The 24,138-nt window shown below is 38.7% G+C and overlaps 1 pseudogene; it reads right to left on the reverse strand.

Moving 5' to 3' along the window:
* LOC133631212 (ephrin type-B receptor 1-like) overlaps positions 1-23,232 on the reverse strand; it is a 475,430-nt pseudogene extending 452,198 nt beyond the window's left edge.
* Between the last annotated feature and the right edge of the window lie 906 nt (positions 23,233-24,138).

Genomic DNA, 24,138 nt, shown 5'->3' on the forward strand with positions numbered 1-24,138 from the left:
ATGTGAGAAATGGTTGAATTCAGAGCGTTTATGGACTCCACAGTAGGGAAGGGGTTCATATGGCCCCATTCCTGGTTGAGTCTCGCGTGAGAGGAAGAGGGGAGAGGGTTAATCATTTTGCAACGCAGGCTGCAGAAATGATGGAAAATGCCACTCTACATGGCAAAGTTGGAATTGCCACAACCTATTATTGCTTTCTGGTGGCTAAAGTAGACAACGCATGGGACCATATAAATCCTCTTCCTACTTTATATTTTAGATTAATAGTGTTATCAAGCGATTAAAAATGTTTGCGATTTATTAATTTAATGATTCTCTTTTTTAATCTTACCGAAAAAAAAAAATGCTGAGAAAAGCCATCAATTTGAGGTATTTTAATTTCAATTAATGACATTATTATAAAAATAGAGATATAACCAAAGAAGTGGCTTTATGAAGGCATGAATTATTGTGAACAGACTTTCAAGAGATGCAGTTTTAGCTGTTTACTAAAATAAAAACAACAGGTCCATAAAAATGCTGAAGCAAACAACCAAAAACTATTTTAAATCTGCTTTTCCTCTGCTTGAGACAAAATAAGATAATGAAACAGACCCATTAATCACAGTGCTAGCAATTGTCACCGAGAGTGGTTTAAAACAGGGGTTGCTAACCTTTTTGACCTCGGGGGCCCAACTTTTCCACTACAGTGCGGCCCGGAACCCATGCAATTACTAACACTCAATTAGAAACCTTACTCTTTATTTTAATCGTATTCAGTAGCTATATTCAACTTACTTACAGCTTAACAGGATAAACCCTAAAAATAAATACTAATCAAATATACTGCAAAAGAAGGGACTCAGTTGAGAAACTTTTTTTTTTTTTTTGCTGCCAGCCTTAACAGATTTAACAAATAAATATTTTATATTTGTCACAATTAGATGTTAAACTTTGTAAAACATTTCCCACTGAGGAAATAATCGCTTTGATTGTCAATCACAGCTGTCTCGCACATGTAGGTAAGCACAACATTCAGGGTTTCCCCTTTTTGCAATTGAATGCGGCACCCATTAAAATGTTTATTTTTTTCACTTGAAAAAAAATTAAAGTATGATAATATACTGTATTCTAGCCACCAGAAAAAATCAAAGTCCAATGCTATTTATAGCTTTTATTACCAATCTTACGATAACAAACGGCACAATTCAACAGGTTTTAGCTCCCGTGCAAACACTTTCTTCTTGTGAGTCCGCGCTTCCCTGGAAACAAATTTTCTGCCAGTCACCTTGCAGGCACGGACGGTGTGTTTGCGACCATGGAAAAACTGACATCAAATTCCAACCACATGAACATACAACATTAACATTAGCTGGTCGTTACAGTATGAATTGATGAATATATAGCCTATTATTTGCGCACTGTTAACAAGTGATGTACCGAAAACTTGACAATCGAAAAAAGACTTTGATCACTGAAAACCGTGCTACCGAAACCGAATGTAAACAAAACGCACGCTGGAGCGTTGTCAGCATGTCTGTGATGTAAACGTAATTTTCGATATATATTGCAGATATACCCGCGGACAGCCCTCTACAAAATGTGCAAATATTAAGAGGACAGTGGCAGGTATGAAGAAGAGAAAGTGAAACTAGAGCAACAGCGCCAAGCAAATGTGACATCATGCTCGCAGGAGCCTCTTAAGTCAGGGACATGGAGGGACAGAAGTAGTCTCTAAAAATAAATACAGTCTATAATAACACCAGAAGAAGATGCTAGAATTTTTGCTAGTTATTTTTACCTTAAAACAAAGTCATTAAAAGTCTGGAAACACTTGAAGAAATCTCAACAAAGTACCTTGTACAAAAAGCGGCAGCAATTTTAAATATGGCAAAACGATAAAAAATTTTTTATATATATATATATATATATATATATATATATATATATATATATATATAAATTCATAATACCATATGTTTTAAATTTGTGTATACATTTTTTGAGCCTTTTTTGAAAGAAAATCATATCATAGCAAATTATGCAAATTACTCAATGATGTCATGGTGACCACCCCCATAACCACGCCCCCACTGCCACAGTTATGACAGTTTGGAGGAAACCCTGAACATATCATGTTTTAAACCTTATTCAACGACAAAACAAGAAGATATTTATTTACGAGTTTTGCTTTTATTTCGTCAAAACATTCTCCACCATAAAAGTGTGCTCTGATTTTAAATACAATGTACACATCTTTGATATATCATCATATTGACGCGCAGATATGTTTATAATCGTATAAAGTTCAGTTCAATTCAGTTCATTTATTTATTTAATTCATAAAAAAATCAAACAAATAAAATAAAAAATAAATAAATAACATAACATTAAAGTAAAATATGAATGAAAAGGAGTAGAAAGAAGTTAAAAACGTATAATATCTGCCCCCTATTTACACAAATTCAACAATTGACTTTCAATTTTGGTGACTACAAAGCCATATTTTAATTTTACAACGAAGAAATAATTATACTCAGCCATAAATTTTCATCATCATGATTCATACATTTTTTTTAATACAGAAAGAGTTTCACCTTAATGCGGTTCTAAACACACCCGGAAGCGACGCCATTTCTCTATAGCTCGTCAAGTAGATAAATTTGCATTACGCAAAAAAAAAAAAAGACATGGATTATACTACATGTCCTTTAAAACTGACATTGATTGTACATATCCTTTAAAAGTGACTTTGAAACAATGTTGATTATACATACACGTCCTTTAAAAGTGACTTTGAAACAACATTGCAAAGTAGTTGTGTTTGTAAATTGAGACAAGCCAGTGGACATGGTGTCGTCAAGCCAGGCTAGAGTCTCGCACTAAAAGAAATGATGCGACCCAAGTTTGACACCCTAGATAATCACTGATAACCAATCTAAGGTCATCTCAGCACAATGTGACTGTGAGGCAGGATGCTGTCCTCGTGTCGCTTCGCTTTAGTTTCAAGTGGAGAGAAGAGAGTACAGTATCCATGATCAGTACAACTACTATCAAAATTATTCAACCAAGCACACCAAGTTAATGCAAAGTAGGGCTGTCATTTAGTTTAGATTCATTTTTACTTAAACATTTCTGAATTACATTAGTCTAAATCAATCAAATAAGATCATTCATAGTCAATCTCTCAGTATGAAGTGAAAATGTAGTAAAATATCAATCCCAAAGCCACTAGTTTTCATTAAACACATGCAAAGACACTTAAATAGTATGTTATTGTTTGTGCTATGGCGCCATCTTTTGGACGAGTTCGCTCACTGCAGGTTATGCTGGGTGAATGCCGACAAGTATTTCCTGCTGTTTAGAGCTTTGAACCGGAAGTAGAAGTGCAGTTTTGTCTTCTAACTGTCCATAGCGTTTCTGCTCATATGGATTCTTCATTCATCACCCCAAGCAACATTTGTAAGTTTCACAATATAAGTAAAACTATTCTTACTCACTAAACCGTCCCGTGTCTGATGTCTGTAGAAGTGTTTTGATGCATGTGTGCTTTCGTAATGAATCAAGCATTGTTAGCATTAGATAACATGCTAACACGTTTACGAGTGTCAGTGTTAGTATTATTAACTTACAATGGCATTCGGTTTGTATTGTTTCAGTTTCACAAATTCCTCAGTAAGTTTACCCAAACGTCATCGTGGAGTTATTGAGTCTGTTTAGCCGAGTGGAGAGCTAAGCTTGCGCAGCTAGTGGGTCCATGAGGATGACTTCTGTTTTGTTTGATCATCCGTTTTACTGCCGTGTTACAGGCATCGCTTGGAAAAATTTTATGTAAATAACCATTTATAAAATATTTGTGTAAATAACTAATTTTAGAATGTGTACAGTATATCAGCGGATTATAGGCTAATACAGTATATGGGGAAAAAAATGTTTACTTAAATTTAGTGGGTGCGGCTTATATACTAGTCCGCTCTGTAGTAAAGAAAAATACGGAATATTATGTGCTGCATAAACCAACTTAATATACAAGCTGCCCAGGAATCAGTAGGAGAAATCTACAAGTTGATGGTGATGTTCCTCCGTCTACTCCCCAAGAGAGTACACGCTCACACGCTTGAGTACTTTACAAATAATAGATCACTTATAGTGCTTGTAGTACAAATCCACAGCTTTGCTAGACTAAAGTACTAAATGCTATAAAATCTGTTTGGTACATCGTGTGACTTTTGTCTCCCAAGTCTGACTCCACCCTCACGTTCCTGACTAGGGGGTGGAGGGAACACAAACGATGTTCAATGGACTACTTTACTTTATTTGTCTAACTAGTGCATTGCTGTAGTGATTTGTGTTAAAAAAAAAAAAACTCCCGGGTGAGAAGGACTCCCACATGTGTGCAGGGCAGACACACTCTCCGCTCAAGGCTTCTGCAGCCCGAGCCACCAGCGTCCTCATTAGCAGCCAGAAGATTGTAAGCAGATACCTCCTCCTCTCTCTCTTTGTCTCGCTTCGCCTCTCGCACAAATGATTCCTAATCCGCGTCCTCTATCTTGCCTCTGATATAATGAATAGCTCACAAAGAGGAAGGACGACTCCAAACAGTGCGACCTATTTGTTACACGGCGCCATATTTAACACGCCAAGGTTTATGACTTTTTAGAAAAAGATTGCGGCGTGACCTTGAGATGTGTCACGTTAAAGCGGGTGAACGGCGTTATTTATTCATGTGTGGAGGTTGAGGTCAAGTGTCAGCACAGAATGTCGAGCAAGATCCATTTGGTACGTCGTTAAATCCCAATGTATGCACACAGGAGGAAGTGGATATTCAATAATATGTCACTCAATTATATTGGGACTGGGAATTGGACTTAATTTCCTTTATAATACCATCTATTCTAGAATAGAACGGTATTTACTTGCTTTCAAACAGTGCCTGTAACATGGCAGTAAAACAGCTGATCAAACAAAACAGAAGCGGAAACTTGCTCTCCAGTCAGTTAAACAGACTCCATAATTTAACGGTGACGTTTTAGTGAATTTACGAAACTGAAACAATACAAGAAAAATGCCATTATAAGTTAATAATAGAGACACTTGTAAACATGTTAGCATATTTGCTAATGCTAACAACATTAGCTTGATTACATTACAATAGCACATACAAAAGGTGCAAGAAATTGTAATGTTTTACAGCAGCTATGGACATCTACATCAACAATATGATTTGTCTGAATGGCTGGACAGGACATGATAAAAAAAAAAGTAAATGTGTTAGCATATTCGCTAATATTAACGACGCTAACTTGATTACATTACTAAAGCACATGCAAATATGCATGAAAACACTCCTACTGACATCACACATGGGACAGTTTAGTAAATATGAATTGTATTAGTTATATTGTATAACTTACAGCTATTGCTTAGAGTGATGAATGGAGAATCCTTTCGAGCAGAACCGCTATGGACGAATATATTTCCGGCACGAAACAGGAAGTACATTGTCAACCCGCAGCACCTGCAGTGAGCGAACTCGTCCAAAAGATGACGACATATCAAACTATGACAAACCTTTTCAGTGTCTGTTGGTGTAGTATGAACAGTATTTGTTAGATACAAACAATTATGGCCCTTAGCGAAGAGAAAATTGATAAATTAGCCTCATCTTTCGATAAGCCGCAGGGCTCAAAGCTTTGGAAAAAGGTAGCGGCTTATAGTCTGGAAAATACGGTAATTATAATTGTATACGATTTTTTTGTCTGATTGTTCTGAACTTTTGTTTCTATGCCAGTGTTTTATTGGGCCGAATATTTCTGATCAGAGTATTATTATGCCCACCCTTAATTAGATACTAGCAAATCAGTACTATAGGTGGCCCCAAACGACTTCTCCCGATGGCTTTTCTTCCTGTCACTCACTCACCAGTGACTTGGAGAAATTCGGCTGCAACACAAAATAAAGAAATACAATAAACGTTGTCCTTCCTTTCTTTGAAATACTCTTCCAAAATTAGTCTTCAAAAATAAAGAATTGTATCCAGGACTGTCTTATATTCAGGTAAAACAAATATATAAAGTGGAACCTTAATTTAGAAACTTAAATGGCTCTTCAACAGAGGTAATTAATATAAAAGTTAATATATCTCGAAACAAATTTCTCTATAGGAAACAATGTAAATATGATTCATGGGTTCGAGCCTTGACAAAAGTCCATATTTTAGTAAAAGTTTGTACACATTGAACACAATATAAATCAATATACAGTACTGTTTATAAAACAAACATAAAGGGGTGATGGATCAACTTTCTATTTAATTGAAAGGCCAAAACAACAACAACTAGCTCAACCGTCCCGATTTTCAGCCACCCTGCCGACACGCACACACAGTCACTAGCCCTGTGGTGCACTCACAGTTTGAAAACACAAAGCTCCTGATGGAACTTCAACACCCAGTTCGCTGCAATGATTAGGATTTGAAAACAATTATATTCTTCTCAGCATGGCGCGGGAAAGAGGAGGTAGCAATGTCGACAACACTGTGGCTATTTCCTAAATGTTTTGAACCACACATCGCTTGTCCATTGCTTTCTTTGAACTCTAGCAAAACTAGAAAGACCAAAAGACACTTAAAAAGCACACAACTAGCACAGTAGCTGCGATGCTGAGATCAATCACCATGGCTGTGCTGCTCGGCACAAAATGGCCGCAAAGCAGAGTTCCATTCAGTCGGTGGTTCCTAAATGTAAAGTTTGTACAGTGAGGGGTTAGTAAATCGTTGTTCCACTGTATTATTTTTTTCAAAACTCTTAAATGCTAACTGAGGCCTGTTTAAAACACAGCAATTGCTCTGAGATGTGCGCTTATAAATCTAGATGCAGGCGTTTTGTTTTCTATGGAGCAACACTTTCAATCAATACGTAATTACCTCCAAAACACAGCATCCTCTTATCCAGCTTGCGAGGCCTGGCAGGTATTGGCATAACGTGTTATGCAAGGTTAAAAATAAATGAATAATAAAAAAGGTCCTCACCCTGCAGCAATGTACTTACTGGCCAATCAGTGTTCCTCTTAGAGGCCGACGTTCCATTTTGCACAGAGTGGACACTTTATTTTCTTTCCACCGCATAATGTTAATGCCCCCTCGCTTACACACACACGCAGAGGTGCGCAATTGCTCTAAGTTGGACCCCCTTTAACTGAGAAGTCCTAATAAGAGCTGATATTTACGTAGCAGTGAGGGGCAGAGGAATGGTGAAATATGTCATCAACATGGGCGTGCACTTCCTCATGAATAATAACACAGGCCTCAGGCTCTTAGCTCTGTCCCGGCTAATTTCCTTTCTACACCTCACAATTGTGTGTGTGTGTGTGTTTGCGTGCCTGTGTGTGTTAGGGTCATCGCATAGCCACAGCAGCAAGTCCGTTTGTGTAAGCATAGATGGAGTCTGACCAGTGTGTCTTTAAGAACATCTTCACTGTGCTCCTCTGGCTCTTCCAGTAACAGATGACTCACTTGGAGGCTGAATCCCCTTCCACTACTACCACCACCTCGGGCTCTTCCAGTAACAGATGATTCACTTGGAGGCTGATTCCCTTCCACCACTACCACCACCTCTGCACCTCGAATGCTGGGGACGTTGTTGGTCTTATTTGTTCCAGAGATGGCACTGATAAAACCTTAGACGTCATGTACAAACACACACGGTCTCAGCCACCTGCTGCGATAAGGTTCGAGCCAGAGGATAGAAGAGTGTAACGTGATAGCATCTCTGTAGATAATCTCCAGACTTGGGAATGTGTGGAAGTTACCGGAAAACAAGAGGATATAAACTGTCCACCAGACAGCAGGAGAAAGACTAGTTAGTATGTATGGAATGCAATGCAACGGGACACATACGACACTATACTTCTCACAGTAATGAATAATGTGCATTGACTCAGTTATTGGAGGGTTCGTTTTTCAGAGGAAAGCTATCATATACTCGGGTTTAACCAGGAAACCAGGAAAAAAATGCCATTGTGATTAAAAACCTCTTTTTTCAAGGGAGTCCTGGCCAAGAGGCAGCAAAGTTACACATTAAAATGACAGGATGGACATCAAGTAAAACAGTTTCACATAACTGAGGCTCCTTCAAATGCTTTCAGTTTAGATTTAAAAGCATTTAAAGGCCTACTGAAACCCACTACTACCGACCACGCAGTCTGATAGTTTATATATCAATGATGAAATCTTAACATTGCAACACATGCCAATACGGCCGGGTTAACTTATAAAGTGCAATGTTAAATTTCCCGCTAAACTTCCAGTTGAAAACGCCTTTGGATGATGACGTATGCGCGTGACGTAGCCAGTGAAACAGAAGTATCGGTACCCCATTGAAGCCAATACAAAATAGCTCTGTTTTTATCTCATAATTCCACAGTATTCTGGACATCTGTGTTGGTGAATCTTTTGCAATGTGTTTAATGAACAATGGAGACTGCAAAGAAGAAAGTTGTTGGTGGGATCGGTGTATTAGCGGCTGGCTGTAGCAACACAACCAGGAGGACTTACTTGGATAGCAGACGCGCTAGCCGACGCTAGCCACCGACCGCACGGATGATCGTGGTGAAGTCCTTCGTCCTTCTGTCAATCGCTGGAACGCAGGTGAGCACGGGTGTTGATGAGCAGATGAGGGCTGACTGGCGTAGGTGGAGCGCTAATGTTTTTATCATAGCTCTGTGAGGTCCCGTTAGCTTCAATGGCGTCGTTAGCAACCGCATTTTTAAGCTTCGCTAAGCTGGAAAGCATTAACCGTGTATTTACATGTCCATGGTTTAATAGTATTGTTGATCTTCTGTCTATCCTTCCAGTCAGGGATTTATTTATTTTGTTTCTATATGCAGTTAAGCACAATGCTATCACGTTAGCTACCTAGCTAAGTTAGCTTCAATGGCGTCGCTAGCAACAGCATTGTTAACCTTCGCCAGGCTGGAAAGCATTAACCGTGTATTTACATGTCCATGGTTTAATAGTATTGTTGATTTTCTGTCTATCCTTCCAGTCAGGGATTTATTTATTTTGTTTCTATATGCAGTTAAGCACGATGCTATCACGTTAGCTCCGTAGCTAAAGTGTTTTGTCGATGTATTGTCGTGGAGATAAAAGTCACTGTGAATGTCCATTTCGCATTCTCGACTCTCATTTTCAAGAGGATATAGTATCCGAGGTGGTTTAAAATACAAATCTGTGATCCACAATAGAAAAAGGAGAGAGAGTGGAATCCAATGAGCCAGCTTGTACCTAAGTTACGGTCAGAGCGAAAACAGATATGTCTTGCAGTGCATTCTAGTCCGTCACTCTAACGTTCCTCATCCACGAATCTTTCATCCTTGCTCAAATTAATGGGGTAATCGTCGCTTTCTCGGTCCGAATCGCTCTAGCTGCATTGAAAACAATAGACAAGATATTTAATGTTCCAACTGAGAAACTTAATTTTTTTTGCAAATAATTATAAACTTAGAATTTAATGGCAGCAACACATTGCAGAAAAGTTGTCACAGGGGCATTTTTACCACTGTGTTACATGGCCTTTCCTTTTAACAACACTCAGTAAACGTTTGGTAATTGAGGAGACACATTTTTGAAGTGGAATTATTTCCCATCCTTGATTGATGTACAGCTTAAGTTGTTCAACAGTCCGGGGGTCTCCGTTGTGGTATTTTAGTCTTCATAATGCGCCTCACATTTTCAATGGGAGACAGGTGTGGACTACAGGCAGGCCAGTCTAGTACCTGTACTCTTTTACTATGAAGCCACGCTGTTGTAACATGTGGCTTGGCATTGTTTTGCTGAAATAAGCAGGGGCGTCCATGATAACGTTGCTTGGATGGCAACATATGTTGCTCCAAAACCTGTATGTACCTTTCAGCATTATTGGTGCCTTAACAGATGTGTAAGGTACCCATGCCTTGGGCACTAATACACCCCCAGATGAGCCCTTTTTTCAGTCCTTCACAATCTCTGTCTTGCTGGGCGGAGAGCAAGACCGCCAGCTTCACACACACAAGAAGCACAAACAGACATCCTCCCTACTCGCCAATCGCCGGTGAGAATTTTCGCAAAGGCGGAAAATGTGATTCCAGAGCCAAATGTCCCGTTGTGGGAATAGTTCCGCCTCAAATCGGATGGGCAATATACAGCAAGCCCATAAACAATCAATCAGTCAATATCTTTTATTTAACCAGGTAAAAACTCATTGGAGATTAAAATCTCTTTTCCAAGACTGAGCTGGCCAAGAGGGCAGCAAAACTAAGTTACAGAAATACATTTAAGAACAGCAAAAACAGCCACAATTAAAAAATAAATGATATAAAAACATGCGATAGGTCAAAACAATGTATACAATGGAAACGAGAATGTTGTGATCACGTGTTAGCAATAAACAAAAAGATAACGTCCGACCTCATTTTACCAACTGGGGAAAAAATGCAATTTAAGATGTTGAATATGTATTTAAGTCAAACTTTTGCTTACAGAAATTAGTCAATTTTTTGTATGTTTATTCAATAAACATAGTAATTTACCTTCCAACAACAGTACAATGATAAACATGTCTACAGTAATGGGAAATAAAATGTAATATCCTTTTTAAATAGTTTTTTTGCATTATTATTTCATAATACATTACATTATAAACACTGAATAGTTTTTTTTTATGGTTTATGTCTTAAAGGGGAACTGCACATTTTTTGTAATGTTGCCTATCCTTCACAATCCTTATGTAAGACAAGAAGTCATTTTGTAACACTGCATGCTAATACCTGCCAGGTCACCTCATTTTAAGCGTACGTGGCGCATTCATTTCAAGAACGCATCGCAATGTTTGCTTTTCTTCATCACTAAGTATTACTCACTGCAGATTTCATGAGAGCCAACAAACAATAAAACATCGCTTACTGTACGATGTCTGCTGTCATTGGGATGCCAACTGATAGAATCTTGTTATATCCCCATTTAGATGAAAAATGATTAACAATGTTCGCCAAGAAAAGGGGGATGGAACCAAGCGCCTTTATGTGTCGTTTGGGTATAATTTGGCTGTCAATGTGTACCAACGTGTTGGACTCCATCCTTGTCCTTCTACTATCCAGGTGAGATGCATGATTTACGATTACAATTCGATACGAGTCAATGCGATTCGATGCGGATGTAAGCTTTGCACGGAAAATTGAAAATTAAATGTATCATGTCAGAACAATGTCATGTGTTTTTTTTTTTTTAATAGACACATACTGAATGTGTGTGTGAATGGGTGAATGTGGAAATAGTGTCAAAGCGCTTTGAGTTCCTTAAAAAAAAGGTAGAAAAGCGCTATACAAGTACAACCCATTTACCATACAAAACAGGCGGTTCCTGTGTTATTAATGAGCAAATAGTAGACCTGTCAACATCAAGGCATTGCAATCCATAAACTCAAAGAAAAGAAAAGAAGATGTGTGAGTTAAAAAATGCAATTTATAATTAGAACTGTAAATTAATTTTATTCCGTTGATCAGTTGTGTTTTCCTTTTTTCTACATTGTTAAAAGTTAGAGTATCAAATTTGATCAAGAGACTGAAGGGTTGTGATATTTGCAAACGAAACACATCTATTGACTGGCTCATTGACATGAACGATAGGTTTGTTTTTATTTCAAGCGTGACAGTGAGGAAACATCTCAACCAAGGCGGAAACGGCCACAGCTTTGCACAATGGGTGTGCCTCTATTCTCTGCTCTGAATGGACTTTATTGTTATTGCATGTCTCCAAGCATCCAAACAAATTGCTAGATTTGTCACTAGTCGTTTTTAAGAAAGAAAACCACTAAGAGCAGTCGGAAAGATATTGGATTTAGCGAGAAAGTCGCCAAGTTGACAACACTGCGCCTGGAATGTGTGTAAAAAAAAAAAGACGCAAAGACCCGCCTTAGGTTGCTTCTGATTGGTTTACACTGCGTGGTGCCTTCCGTGGCTGGCTGGATTTAGGCACAAAAATGTATGGATTTGTCTGTGATTGGTTCTTTCCGTAAGTCAAATCAGAATTACCGTCTGCCAAGTTGCTTTGTCGTTGTCAGTCTCAAACGACAACGGTACTCTCGTATTACGTCGTCAGAGAAGTCTCGCAATATGAGGGCGGCCATATTTTGTAAGAGATCTACAATCAACCAATTCATGACTTTCCAACCAGACATCAACCAATCCATATTACATATAGATCGATCCAGAGGCTCGCCAAACGATGTATTCATATCTCTAAAGTTAAAATCGGTTATTAGTTTGTACTGATTATTTTTTACACCCCTAATATATATTTTTTTATTGATAATGTGAATTTATTAGAAAAAATAATTAGGATCAAGGCAAGCAAGCTATTTTCCAGAATATACGCATTGAGGCTATAAATGTAACATCTGATTACTTGATTAATAGAACAAACTAATCGATAGATTTCTAAAGTAATCAATGGCTCCAGCCCTGAAAGGTTGGGCAAACAGCATAGAATGAGTTAAGATTATGGAGATCAATAAAGCAGAGTCATCAAACAACTGTCCAGCAGCAACAAATATGAAGTCTTATTTTATTGCAACCTACCAGTGAAAACGTGATTTTAAAGAGAATATTTTTAAGATAGGTTTGTCTTTGAATTCATTTTCCAAAAACAGGTCTTGGAGAAAAAGTCTAATATTTGAGTCAATACAGAAGGAGAAAAACAGAGACATGAACAAAGGACAGCAATGAAGGACAAGCATAATGTGTTCTTTCTTCTTCTGAGTGTGGCAAATGACGCCTTTTTTTGTAATTGCCCAGTTCAATTCCCGTATTCTCTCGACCAAAGTCTAAGGACTGCATTGTGTCTCTCGTCACTGAAACAACAAGTACAGCATAGTATGGATCGCTTGTTTTTGCACGCTATACCACTTTTGACAAGAACAACGCCAGAAATGTGGAAAGAAAAATCAACCTGACAGCCGCAGATTTTTCTAAGAACCAGAATGTGTGCAGGTTTAGATCAGATCAGTTATTTTGTACCATTCACAACTTTTGACAGCTCAATAAATATTGCAAAGACTAAACCACCTGAACCGAAATGTATTTCTAGGTAGAAACGTGCGCTTGAGTACAAATCGTGGTGCAGATCCTGTTATCATGCTGCTCACTGAAACATTTCAGCGAGCCATGCAGAGATGAGGAACACACACAAACGCACACATACCAGCCCCCCATCTCCCATCCACCATCTGGCCTTCCCAAGGCTCAAATGTCTCATGGGTAAAGTGAGCTGCAAGGGGTACTGTGTGTTTGGAACCAGGAGTGTGAGCGAGTGCACCTCATTCTGCGGAAAAATGTGAAAAAGATATTGTGATGAAATGAACCTGCGTGCACACCATTAGTCCCAGCTCCACCACCCTCATGCGAGCGTCGCACTTTTCGCACAACAGCCGCCGCATTTACAGCGCGGCAGGTACACCAGCAGCAGGCAGGGGTCGACGCTCGCCGGGCTTGGTCACGGTCCGCACGGGCGCGCCTGCACGCCGATGGTCTTTTCACTGTTTGCAAAATAAAAACCTCCATTATGGACTGAGGCCATGTCTGCTGCCCCAGCTCGCCGTAATAGCTTTAGCACACTAAACCACCATTACACAAAGTCTTTTTTATTTAGCAGAAATATCAGTTTGTTAAGATGTTAACATGCATTTTGTGTCACTGCTCACTGATTGGTTAAGATAAACATTTACACCATCCGTGAATTTGTGTACCAACAACAAGATTACACTTTCTCATTCCTGGTTGCTTTTTCTATCCAGGAATTCAGGAAAACTACCTGTGGGCTACTGGAAAAGGGTAGGTTTAAATTGTCAGATTTGGCCATTTTCTTCATGGATGCGTGAATGATTGGCAGCAAAAAGGATTAAATATTGTCATGATCCAAACTAGTTTTGCTGGACGTCTAAAAATTGCAATTGTATGTTGCTTATTTCTGCTTTTTAGCGCCCTTTTAGTTGTCATATACACATTGTAATGTTTGCTAAGCCCGGAGGTGGGTAGTAATGTGTTACTAGAGTAAATGTAAGTTTTTTGAGAAATTGCACTTTAAGTAGTTTTAATGCAACATACGTTTTACTTTTACTTAAGTATTTATGTGAAGAAATAACGCTACTTTGTCTAGCATGCCTTTGTCTCCAGCAGGTCACACTACTGTAATGGTCCTCTCACTGGGCTCTCTAAACCAGCGGTAAAGCAGCTGCAGTACATCCAAAATGCTGCTGCTTGAGTCCTGACAAGAACGAGGATATGTGACCATATTAGTCTAGTGCTTAGGTCACTGCACCGGCTTCTTAGACTTTAAAACAATTCTGCAAGTCTTTTCATGGTCTTGAACCAAAGTACATCTCTGACATGTTAGAACCATATGAACCATCTCCAGCTTTGAGAACCTCAGAGAGTGGTCTCCAATTGGTGCCCAGAGTCAGGACCGACCATAGTGATTCTGCGTTTCAGTTTTATGCTCCTAAAATTTGGAATAGTCTTCCAGAAGATGCAAGCCTGTTCAAATACAGGGCTGTAAAACACTTATTTAAATGGGCATATCAACTGAACTTCATATTTGACATAAACTCATTACATACAAAGTGAAATATGTCAAGTTTGCAGTGTTTCCCATAAACTGCCTAGATACCTGTGGCGGTGGGGGCGTGGCTATGGATGTGGCTATGGGCGTGGTCACCATGACATCATCGAGTAATTTGCATAATTTACTACAATGATTTGATTTTCTCTAAAAAGGCTCAAAAAATGTATACTTACTAATTAATAATAACAGTTTTGTTTTAAACATCCATCCATCCATCCATCCATTTTACAATATAATTACAACACTATGTACATATTTATATACAGATTTGAACAATAAGTTATTCACTGAAATATATTTATTAATTGTGGTTCTTACAAAAAATATATCTTATAAAATATAAAAGCTAAAATGTCTCAAAGCTCTGCCCCTTTAATTAGTGCATACTAAATAATTTAACTTTAGCCTACTACTACAACCATATTATTTACCAGCAACATAAAGTGAAACAGAGGCAGAGGTGTCCTGCCACAGTCAGTAACAAATAAACAGAAAACAGTAGTGGTGGTAGATAGACACAGAGCTTCATCAAACATCTTATCCACTGAACAAAGAGCTCCAAAAATCTTGAACTTTAGACTGCCATCAGTTTTACTCCCTACACTTAACCATGTGTTTCCTACTGCCTGCAGACGTTGCACCCTTTGTTGTATACACATGTTGTGTTTCTAATATAAATACATTTAATAAAGTCAAATACAAATAAGGCAACAAGAGAAGTATCCTACACTTCTTTTGTAAAGAAAATCTGGACAGCCGATATGGGCATCTACATCAACTATATGATTTGCCTGAGAAGCTGGAGGACCAAAAAAAATTAAAAAAAATACAAATAAAAATATATATATATTTTTTATTTAATTTTTTATTTTATTTAATTTTTTTAATTTGTGGCGGACGTAATTCTTTCGTAGCGGGCCGCCACAAATAAATGAATGTGTGGGAAACCCTGAGCTTGTATTTGTTATATTTAATAATCACATTTTACAGTTTTTTAAAAACCCAACATTCGCTGAAATTTTTAATTCAAGGTTTTCATTCGCTGTATGCTATAATCATCTGAAGAAGTCTTGAAATACTGTATCTCCAGTTGCATGTCATATATTCATTAAAAAAATGTAATTGCTTGGACCTTTGCCTGATATTCTAATCTGTTGAGTTTCACAAGCACATTTGTTTGTCACACCATACATATTGTTTATTTGCAATATTTTCTTTTGCACTCTCGATAAGCCATGGTATAGCACGATAATCAAAGCAGCAACCTAAGAGACTATTGTTCTCTAATCATACCGAGCGTATTTTAGCTCGTAGCGTTCACATAAGAGTAATCATGCACACTGCTTATTGCACTGGAACTCCAAGACCTCCCGGCTAGTCGAGCTACAATCCACACCACCCCCTTCCACCACTGGAGCATCCCCAAGCCCTGCAGTTCCAGGCCGGTAAAAACTACTGAGTTTATTTAAGCATAACTGGTTTAAAGGCAAATAGAAACAAGCAATGGGTAATGACAGTTGTGTGTGGCTAGAAACATGTGGCTATGTGAGTGTAGACACCAGTACTGACGAGGTGTAATGTAAAGGTTCCTTCTTGTTCCTGCTATGCTTTGATAGCCAGTTTAGAACATAGTAAGGCAATACCAATATCACAATGCATCGAACCGACATCTCTCATAGGCGTCAGCATGGCACATGGTACATGGGTTCTATACGGCAGCGTTTTACATCAACACAGCCACCGTGTCGATATCATGATAATTCTACTTCAAAACTTTGGGACTAAAACAGTTGTTCAAACTTGATTAAGGCTGAAACGACGCGTCGACGTAGTCGACGTCATCGGTTACGTAAATACGTCGACGCCGTTTTTGTGCGTCGACGCGTCGCATATTTACGTCACACTACCGTCATGGCGAAGCGCAAAGCAGACGATCAAAGAAGACGATGCGAGCGGTGCGAGCGAGGGGGGAAAAGCATGCCAAAAGTGGTCAAAAGTGTGGGAGTATTACAATAACGGGCCTAATAATGTTGTTGTATGCACACTGCGTCGAGCGTAAATGGCCTATCATAGCAGCACAAAGGCTATGAACAAACTTTTGAAAAGAAAACCATCAACTAGTCAATCGTCCGCGCGAGCATACGTTGTCATCATTACACAAAAACATGAATGTGTCATTTGTATCTGCTAGGGGTGTAACGGTACGTGTTTTGTATTGAACCGTTTCGGTACGGGGCTTTCGGTTCGGTACGGGGGTGTACCGAACGAGTTTCTAAGCTAAAGCTAAAGTCTTAACAAGCTGCTTTGCTCTGTCTGCCTCTGTCTCAGCACGCAGCATTGTCCCACCCACACAACCATCTGATTGGTACACACAAAGCATTGTCAGCCAATCAGCAGTGCGTATTCAGAGCGCATGTAGTCAGCGCTTCAGCGTGGAGCAGATAGGTGTTTAGCAGGTGAGCATCAGGCAGCGGACTCTCCCCAAATGATAATAAACACCTCCCAGTCAACTACTAGTAACATCACTATGAGCCCGTTGACCTTCTAGAAACTTAAACTGCAGCTCAGCTCACTCGCAGTCCTGGCTTGAGGTGAAGGCTAATTAGCTCTCAGTTCCAGCCACATCGACCCCTTCTGAGCGCCTATTTTCAGCTGCTGGGAATATTGTAAACAAGAAGAGAAGCAAAGCATGTAGACATGCTAACCTTTCTTCATTACAACTGTTAGACACTCACTGGAATGAGTAGAATTGGTTATTGTGTACTGTGTTGGACTGGATGTTTATTTTGCACATTTTAAAAGCAATACTTAATGTTTACAGTGCTCCAGAATATTTAGATTGGCACTTTTTTGTATTGGATGTTTATCTTTATTTTTGCACATTTTAGCAAATAAGCAATACTTTCATTTTTGTTGAAATGTTTACACTGTTACAGAATATTTCGTTTTGCACTTTTTTGTATTGGATGTTTATCTTTATTTTTGCACATTTTAAAGCAAAATAAGGAATACTTTTACTTTTCAAATGCTTATACTATTGCAGAATATTAAGATTTGCACTGGATGTTGACTTTTATATTTGCACATTAAAAAGCAAATAAGCTACTTTTAATTTTGTTAAATGTTAAAAGTTTTAAATGTTTACATTGTTACAGAATATTTAGTCATGTTGTTGTCAATGTTGACTGAGTGGCCATACTTCTTTTTTTTGTAAATAAAAGCCATGCCTTTTGAAAAAACGGGCCTACATTTATTTTTTCATCTTCATTTTGAATAAAAAAATAATCGGTAAAAGGAAAAAAAATCTATAGATTAATCGAAAAAAATAATCTATAGATAACCGATTAATCGAAAAAAAATAATCTATAGATTAATCGATAGAAAAATAATCGTTAGCTGCAGCCTTAAACTTGATATAAAAAAATATTGAAACCATTCCACCGCTTTTAGTTTTAAAAGATAAAAACAAGACAACGTTCATTTTGAATCATGTTGTCAAAGAACCTGAAACGTCAGCATAAGACCAAAGCCATAATGATCTTCAGCACTTGGCTCCCCCCTAAGGATGTAACAATACGGACATTTCACATCACTGTCATTTTGACCAAAATGATCATGGATATCACAGATAGAGATGTGTTGATCGATTGGTATCAAACCATCGTCACAAAAAGCATGCCGATTAATAGCTTTTTAATGCCCATCACAAACGCAGATTCTCTCTGGCTGACTAGCGGCGAGCAGCTAATTATGTATCTCCATACACAGTGTGGAGCAGTTTCCCTAGACCAGGGATGTCAAAGTGGTTTTCATTGAGGGCCACATGGCTGCCATCAGAGGGCCGCTTGTAACAGCAAATAATGCATGAATTTGCCTCTGGATTTCACTATTAATTACACAAATTGTTTTAAATCAGGGGTCTCAGACACGCGGCCCGCGGGCCAATTGCGGCCCGCGAAATGTTATTTTGCGGCCCCCACCTTAATATGACAGTTTAATGTTAGTGCGGCCCGCATGCCGTGATGGCACTGCCTTTAGTGTCCTCTAGAACCTGTCATTGCGTCATCTTTTTCTCCATACAAACAGCGTAATGGCCCATTCACATGTTGTATGCGGCTTCTATTAGGCACACACAAGGGACTACAAGACTTACTTGAGCAACAGCCATACAGGTCACACTGAGGGTGGTCATATAAACAACTTTACAAATATGCGCCACACTGTGAACCCACACCAAACACGAATGACAAACACATTTCGGGAGAACATCCGCACCGTAACACAACATAAACACAACAGAACAAATACCCAGAATCCTTTGCAGCCCTAACTCTTCCGGGCTACAAAAACACCCCCGTTTTTTTCCAACAATTTACGGTAAATGGAAAAACAGTACCACTGTTTTTTTGGGGGCTTTAGGGGAAAAAAGCTGGCAGCTTAGTTGCCAGAATTGTACTATTAAATTGACATTGGTTTTTACAACATTATATTGTTCATGGAAAAACAGTACAAATTATTTTTTTTTATTGTGGCAACTTAGCCGCTAGTTTTTCTACCGTAAAAACAAATGTACCGTCTTTCATTTTACAGTAATACACCTTTAAAAACAACAAGCACAGATTTTACAGTCAAAAACAGAATTTATTGTAATTTTTATTCATTTGATGGGTGGTTTGCTGTAAAGTATTTGTATTTATTTTTATTTAGACAAAAAATGTTTGGAAAGTATGATAATATACTGTAATATTTGTTGCAATATTGGATACTATTAAAGTTTAAAAGTGTCACGGCACAAGCGCATGCCGCTGCGCACTCAAGGAGTCCCGCGGAGCGCACCTCGGGACACACCCACAGGCGCTCATCTCCTGCACGCGTCACTCCGGCGGCAGCAAGCAGCTGCTTTCCATCAGCACTCAACGCACCTGGTGCTAATGAGATGGTATGGTATGGTATTTTTTTTTTTTTTTGGTCATAAAATATACAATCATGTGTGCTTACGGACTGTATCCCTGCAGACTGTATTGATCTTTAATGTAGGAACCAGAAATATTAATAACAGAAAGAAACAACCCTTTTGTGCGAATGAGTGTGAATGAGTGTAAATGGGGGAGGGAGGTTTTTTGGGTTGGTGCACCAATTGTAAGTGTATCTTGTATTTTTTATGTTGATTTAATAAAAATAAAAAAATATATATTTTTATTTTTTTACATATTTTTTCTTGTGCGGCCCGGTATCAATCGATCCACGGACCGGTACCGGGCCGCGGCCCGGTGGTTGGGGACCACTGCCCTAGACTATTGATTCTTACACTGTGTTACATGTACCACATGTACACGGACTCAATCTAGTGTTACGCCAAATAATCACTTGATTAAAGTACAGTGGGTTTTTGTTCTATATTCACAGTGTTACTGTTCAAACTGTGTGTAATGTTACAGTGGCCAAAAAGATTGAATATACTTGTTGAATAAAACCTCTGCCTTGTTTTTAATGAATATTTAGGACTACTATGCTACTGTATTTGAAGAGGCAAGTTTTTTCTGAGGTGGTACCTGGTGAAAAATGTTTGCAAACTGCTGCCCTAATTTAATAATAATCATCTCCATAACGGTAAATAAAATGCATTTCTTAGTGTCTTAAGTCACATTACCAAGTATTATTATCACCGGAGGACGAGGCAAAAAATGTGAGAAAGAGAGAAAGCCAGGAGTAGGCATGCTAATAGCTAAGCTAGCGTTGAACAACAGCAATAAATAAGTGCTTAGTAGACTTTAAAAACAAGTCATCAAACAACTCCAATTCAACTGTTAAAAAATATGATCCAAAAAATATGATGTCACTGATTACGAAATGATGCCTTAAAAATATATATTTACCAAAACAGGGCTTGAAAAGGAGATTGACTCGTATTAAGTCTTATATTTGAGTCAATCACACAGCTTTAGAGGCTGGCATTTCATTTTGATGCTTTTGCTGAAGATTGCACACGTGAAAAAGACGGGGGAAAAAACGCAACAGATTTTAAAACCCGTCTATGGAACAAACTATTTTCAATTAGTGACTGAATTACAAGCAAGTAATTTTTGTCCTTGTTACCACGGTAACCCCCAGGGGAGGCCACCCCCCCTGCCTATCTGTGTTTCTTCAACACAGCCTAAAACATCTTCTGCACAGCTTCCACTAATCTTAACATCAAATTGACAACATTTGCATAACCGTATGCAGAGGTGAAAAGCACATATTAACATAAGCCACAGTCCATTCCTAAAAACTGTAAAATATAGGATACGTAAGAGAAAGCAGCGGTTCTTAACCTTTGTGACCCCAACTTTTCCCCTACAGAAGGAGCTGGGACCCACTCAAATATTAACACTGTAATTGTAATATTACTCTTAATTTTAATTGTCAAAAGTTCAACAATGATATCTAACCTACTTACAGTTTAACAGGATGATATGAAAGAATGTGTTATTCAACAAAGTGTCATCAAGGCTTAGGTCAGGCCGATTACAAAAATAAATACAGTACTAATCAAATAAACTGCGAAAGAAGGGACTTATAAAAACTTATGAAAAATAAATGTACATACAGTTATGCAGTGCTAAAATAGAAAAATAAAAACATCTAACTAAATTAATGATAACATGTATGTTTCTTAACTAAATTGACAGTACAATTTAAGTGTAAATGAAAATACAGCTTCACTACTTAAGTCCTAATTTTTGCGCCTAACTAAATTGTCAATACAATTTAAGTGTAAATGAAAATATAGCTTCACTGCTTTAGTCCTAATTTTTGCGCTTAACTAAATTGTCAATACAATTTAAGTGTAAATGAAAATACAGCTTCACTGCTTTAGTCCTAATTTTTGCGCTTAACTAAATTGTCAATGCAATTTAAGTGTAAATGAAAATACGGCTTCACTACTTTAGTCCTAATTTTTGCAAATGTCTGCATAAAAGTGATAATATATCATATTGTAGGTGTTTATTACCCTTTGCATTCATATTTTTCTGTTTGTTACATTTTTGTTGTTTTGCTTGATTGTAAAAGATACACAACTATGTTAGTAAAATATGTTCATTTGTTGTTAATATTCAGTCTTTTATTGTTCATAGTTAATCTTGTGAATCCCACTTTCTTTATTTTTATGTACATTTTGGGTGTTCCTTTCAGTAAAACTGTAAAATTCCATTCCGTTTTTTTGAGGTGGTCTGTCATAACTTTTGTAGAATTCCATTGGACCATGTGACTTTTGGTATTAGTGTTCCTGGAAAAAAAGGGACCCAAACACACATACTGTACAGCAGATTTTTACAGCTAACACCAAATTGGCCCTAGTGTGGGAATGTGAGTGTGAATGGTGTCTGTCTATCTGTGTTGGCCCTGTGATGAGGTGGAGACTTGTCCAGGGTGTACGCCGCCTTCCGCCCGATTGCAGCTGAGATAGGCTCCAGCACCCCCCGTGACCCGAAAGGGATAAGCGGTAGAAAATGGATGGATGGATGGATGTACATATCATTTATACACACATAGGCCCCTCCCCAGACACTTTTTTTTCTCTCAATGTGGCCCCCCGAGTCAAAATACTTTCCCATCTCTGGTTTATGGAGTAAACCCTAAAAACAGCAGAGCCCTCCTGTCAAATACAGGATCTTCAACTAGCATTTTTTTGCAGAACAATAGTTCCATAAAACACTGCAAAAAACCCCAAACACAACACAAAAACTGATGCCAAGTGGAAAGATCTGAAGGTTGCCTTTGTCCTGCCACATTATGAGCATTTGCTGTGTGATACAATCAAAGGTGGACCACAGTGGTCCGGTGTCTGTGACACAGCTCAGTGTCCTCCCAGCGGAAATGAAAAGAAGGGAGATAACAACTATATAAGAGCTGGTGAGATTATTAGGATTAAAAATAACAAGAAAATATGGTGCATTGATGGGGGTTTTCCACCTATAATACCTGAATGGCCAACACTAAATTGGCCCCTAGTGTGTGAATCTGAGCGTGAAAGTTGTTTGTCTATTTGTGTTGGCCCTGTGATGAGGTGGCGACTTGTCCAGGGTGTACGCCGCCTTCCGCCCGAATGCAGCTGAGATAGGCTCCAGCACCCCCCGCGACCCCAAAGGGGACAAGCGGTAGAAAATGGATGGATACCAGAATGGACATGATGGTGCAACCTCAGCAGTGTTTTATCACCAAAATGACGCACTCAAGCACATAAAAAGTGAAGGGAACAACAACTTTAAAGAGAAGCGATGACGAGCATTTGGAATGAGGTTAGGATGTCAATGAATAAGCACGTGTGTCCTAACGTCACAAGTGTCACTTTCTTTACCTTCCATCCCTGAACAAGTGATGAGCAGCACGCCGAGCAGGGCAAACAAATCCACTATCATGGCAGAAGGTGGTCTCCAAGGGTCTCCCAGGCTGCTCCCCAAACTGCCCAACACGCCTGAAAGGTGCCCGTCACACCACAAAAAAATCCCCTTAGCTTGTCAAGGAGCAGCAGAAAAGCCGGCGTTGTGGGAGTCACATTTCAAGTGGTAGTAAAGAAAAGTGTGACACAGGAGCGAAGTGGAGGCGCAACAGAGGCGTAAAAGAGCCGTTTTGTGTGTGTTAGTGCGCGTGAGGGAAGTCATTTGGGGAGGGGGCGCTACAGCGCCGGTTTGGAGACCCGGCATTGCCTGCTCAAAGCTCCGCTGTAAGCGCGGTAGCCAATCAGAGGCCGCAACCGGAACCCGTTGACCAATCGGCAGCAAGGTTCCGCCTACTCGTCCCAATCAAAACATAAAACTTCCTGGACTGAGTAGGAGGCGGTGCCGTGCAAGTGAAAGGAAGTAGCGGCCCCAAACGGACACTTTTGGTACTGCAGTCCAGGTAAACACTAAAACCTGTTTTTTAGTACACTTCTACCTATGTTTTTGTTGGTATTTATGCGTTCCAAACGGTCCGTTGAAAGCCGAAACAACAGTGAAAATTACACCCAAAAATATTAACACAAAGCACATTTTCCGGAGAATAATTATAGTTTTGCCACAGAAAAACTTCTAAATGACAACTGAAAATAGGATAAATTAACTGCTTTTTTGGGAATGTTGCCCGTCACCCACAATTCTTATGTGAGACAAGAATACACATTAATTAATTAATTAATCAATTAATTATTAAATACACTTTTTTTTTTGCTGCAGTTGTTACATATACTGTAATATTGTACATGGTAATTAGGATGTGTTATATATTGTATATATTATATAACAATATGATATTATATAATAATATAATATATCATTATATATTATATACTGTATATATATGTGGAGGGGGGCGTGGGTGTGCCAGGACCGGCCTCGAAGACAGCAACGGGTGAGTGGATGGCCCAGGTGGACCATGTTATCTAATCACCTGTCGCCTTTATTAGCAGCAGCCGGAATGAGACATGTTGGAGCTGGAGTGAGAGCGAGAGAGACATGGACACGAAAAGACAGTTTGCTGGAAAG

This window comes from Entelurus aequoreus, linkage group LG16 (assembly GCF_033978785.1).
Source record: "Entelurus aequoreus isolate RoL-2023_Sb linkage group LG16, RoL_Eaeq_v1.1, whole genome shotgun sequence".
Lineage (NCBI taxonomy): Eukaryota > Metazoa > Chordata > Actinopteri > Syngnathiformes > Syngnathidae > Entelurus > Entelurus aequoreus.